General features: G+C 35.3%; 1 non-coding gene across 1 annotated transcript; it reads left to right on the top strand.

Annotated features, from left to right (window-relative positions):
* The first annotated feature begins 2315 nt into the window (after positions 1 to 2315).
* Positions 2316 to 2422, top strand: LOC124899127. Its single transcript, XR_007056265.1, has one exon. It is a non-coding gene; the product is annotated as a small nucleolar RNA R71 (small nucleolar RNA).
* Positions 2423 to 4089: the final 1667 nt, after the last annotated feature.

The raw sequence follows: 4089 nt of genomic DNA, 5'->3' as shown, positions 1-4089 counted from the left end.
CACATGAATTCAAATTAAGCCAACAAGTATAAGAGTCATAATCATGAGCCTATGAGTCTAAAAAGTAGTTATTCACATAACCAACATGCTCTTTGCAACCAAACACTTGCATCATGTATTCAAATATAGTGCCAAGAAGAATATTTTACTCATTCCTTACACAAAAAATTTTCAAATTACTTCTAAAACTGGGAATTTTCCCACCCTACACTTAAGAATCTACTTTGTCCCTAAAGTATACTTAAAAGGTAGAGATAGAAATACTCCCTGAGGCCTCTAGGCCTAGCTAGTAGCATCTATACATATCAAGAGGGTCCGAAGACCTCACACTTAGTCTTCTCCATGCTCTATAGCTCAGGTTTTTCAGTACTCAGACTTCCCATCAACCTGTGACTTAACAAAAACAAAAACTAGTGAAGTAAAAATTAAAAATATTGAAAATGAAACATATCTTAACTTGGGTTGCCTCGCAAGCAGCGCTTGATTTAGTGTCGTGGAATGACCCACATCAACTAATCCATTTTCCTTCATTATCTTCCTCATACTCGGATGCCATCTTCTTATTCATTTATGACCTCTTGAGTGTGAACTCTCAAGGTAAATAGCTCTCTCAACAACAGCCTTTTCATTCTCATAATTTGTATCATTTTAGTCTTGGTTATTGGTGGCTTAGGACACTCAATGAGAAAATCTGAAGAGGCCTTTTATAGAATAGAATCCACCACCCCACACATATTCCCTTCAATTATTGTAATCATGCATAAATATTTGTAGTCGGATAGTGTGTCGAGCGATTTGTGCACTTTTAAAACCTTTTTTTTATCCTCTATCCTCAAAGTGAGTGTACCCTCTCTTACATCTATCAATGCTCCACCGGTCGCCATGAATGGACATCCCAAGATGACTGGTACTTTTTCATCTGCTTGAAAATCTAAAAAAATATAGTCAGCAAGAATAATAAACTTACCAACCTTAATGAGAACATCCTCTATGACTCCTTTAGGTTGGGCTATGGTTCTGTTTGCCGGTTGCAGTAACACAAATCTCGATCTTGGCTTCCCGAATCCTAAAGTGCTGAATAAAGAAAGGGGCATCAAATTGATGTTAGCCCCTAAGTTACTAAGAATATGGACCACCTTAATATTCCTAATTTGAATGGGGAGAGTGAACTTCCCAGGGTCTTTGAGCATTTTGGGAATCTTTTGCATCACCACAGAGTTACACTCTTCATTAAGTGCTACTGTCTCAACATCCTGTAGCTTAACTTTGTTATTGACCACATCCTTCAAGTACTTAGCGTACCTGGGCATTCCCTGTAAAACATCTAAAAGGGAAAGGTTAATATGAGGCTATCTGAATGTGTCAAAGAACTTTTTTAAGCATACTTCATCCTTTGCCTTTATATACTTCTGTGGGAAAGGTAAAAGTGGTCTCTCCTTCACCTATTTATCAAATTTTGTTTTCGATTACTTAGACTTCCTCGAATTTTCAAAAACTCTATCATCTACCTGTTTAGGAACCAAATCAGCATCGACCTTATTAGTTTTCTTTGGAGGTTCTTTATTGAGATCCTTACCACTCCTCAAAGTGATTGCCATAACTTGTTTAGGATTTTCTGTATCACTTGGCAGACCACCTTGAGGCCCGGTATTCTATGCTACTGCTATCTAATCTATCTGCAACTCCAAACTCTTTGTAGCTATTTGTTGGCTCTTTATATCTACTATAATTTATTCCTAAGCAACTAAGATTTGTTTCAGCATCTCTTCCATATTGCTAGTGGCCTAATTTACTTGAGCTTGTGGTTGCTGAACTGTTGTTGTTGGGCATTCCATTACTGATTTGGTGGCTGATTCTGCTGCTTTAGATTGTAGGTATTCCCATAATTAGGCCTTTGAACATTTCCCATAAACATAACTGACTCAGGATTATCAGCACACATATTTGCAAAATGGACATTATTTCCACAAACCACGCACCAATTACTTGTCTACTGAATTGAATTAACCATTTTTGCAGGCTGTGTAACGCCTAATATCATGTTGTTGAACCTAGCGGTTAGTTGATTTTATAATGAACTAATCTGAGAGGATATGGTTGTAAATTGATCCACTACCAACACTCCTACAACCTTTTTTGTTGAATTTTTTGAGTTAGAATGCCATTCAGGATTTCCTTGCAAAATCTGATTTAATAAGATATATAGCTCATCATATGTCAATTCCAAAGCATGACCACCTGCAGCTAAACCTAACAAGTTTTTTGTGTTTTGGTCAAGAGACTTAACAAAAGTGTGAGCTAGTACCTCATTACACTATTGATGATGTGGACAGTTCTAAAGAAGAGCTTTAAACCTCTCCCATGCATGATATAAATTCTTATCTGACTTCTAATTGAAGCACACAATCTCACTATGCAGTCTCGCAATCTTGCCCGATGGAAAAAATTAGATGAGGAATTTTCATAATAAGTTATCCCATGTTGTGATTGAACTTTTCGTTTCAGTGTTCAACCACTTCTTTGCTTACCCTAATAGTGAAAAGAGGAATAGTGTCTGCCTAACATAATCAGTTAACACACCTATAGGAATGAACGTGTCACTAATCTCTAGAAATTTCCATAAATGGACTTGTAGATTTCATATGAAAGTACCACAAACTATCCACTACTGATAAAAAGCTCAACCATGTTCTGTTTTGGCTCAAAGTTAACTCCAGCAATCAATTTCGAAAAAAGAAGGTTAAATTCATCGAAAGTGGGATTGCCACTTTGTGAACTATCCTGTGGGCTGGTTGACTTCATCCATTAGAGTAGGATTATCTTGATCCTAATGAATTTGTGAAATATAAGGGAGAAAGATTGCTTTTCTCCTCAATCGATGAAAGTATTACTCGAGTTCAGGGCTTGGTTCAACCAATTCTCTATCCCTTGCCAGCTTACTAGCCTATAAACCTGTTTCTTGCAAAATAAAACCAAAGACCAAGAGTAAAGCACTAAAGAAATCTAAAAACAAAACTAAAACAAAATTATTTGCCAATTTACCATCCCCTGCAATAGCGCCAAAAACTTATTGCATCCAAGCGCAGACGCAAGTGTACATGGTCTCCCCAAGTAATATAATATCCTTAAATAAATCCAAATATTGATACCTCAAAGAATTGTATCAAAAACTATCTTATTCAAGTTAAACTATGGATATTAAAGTGGTGCAATGAAACCAAAAGTGATTTAAAAGTTTTTAAACTAAAAGTAAACTAAAATATTGCAAAAAAGTAAAGACTTTTGACAAGCAATGGATGAAAACCCAGGGCTTAGGCCATGTTAACAATCATACTCTGCTAATGAACTTCATTCTTTAAATTACTTATCTTGTTTTAGGATTTGTAGGTTTTATAACATGATCATGGCTCCAAACCTCTAATTATCTACCTAACTTAGATATTACAACTACATCATTGGGCGGAGATGTAATAATCCAATTAGATGCATGAAGCTATCATCCTATATGTGAACTAAATAAGGTTTCTAGGTATATCCCTATACTAGTCTCTAATTTTAATTCCTTATTTTATAAAATAATAAGAACCTTTATTTATTCCCGCATTCTATCTTTTTATTCCCCTTCTGAGCTCACAAAGTCAACACTAGATGTATCCTAAGGGTAGATAATCCTTAAAATAGTTATAAAAAGGATAAATAAACAACCAAATATGATACGCAATCAAAACCAAATCAATTCAAAGAAATATAATCCCAGAATAGGTCTTTTAGCCACTCATGGAGATAATCGTAATCAAGATAATTGAATAAATGATAAAATCCATTCAAAAGATAAAGTAAAATAATGAAAACCCTAAATGAAAGTTTTTCCAGACTCCCTCAAAGTTTCCAAGTCGTTCAAGGTATTTCCAATTGATTTAACATGTAACTTTTATAATGGGACTTGATTTTTCAAAGTTTTCACCTCACCGCGATGTGGGGCAAGTTTTATCTATCTAGATCTACAATGTGGTCTAATTACGGTGATCTAATGGATTGTACCTCTCAATAATTACCCTTCACCATGATACAGTTCTATTATTCCGCATC

The sequence above is a fragment of the Capsicum annuum genome, chromosome 5, assembly GCF_002878395.1.
Source record: "Capsicum annuum cultivar UCD-10X-F1 chromosome 5, UCD10Xv1.1, whole genome shotgun sequence".
Classification (NCBI taxonomy): Eukaryota; Viridiplantae; Streptophyta; class Magnoliopsida; order Solanales; family Solanaceae; genus Capsicum; species Capsicum annuum.
This window is presented reverse-complemented; position numbering and strand designations above follow the sequence as displayed.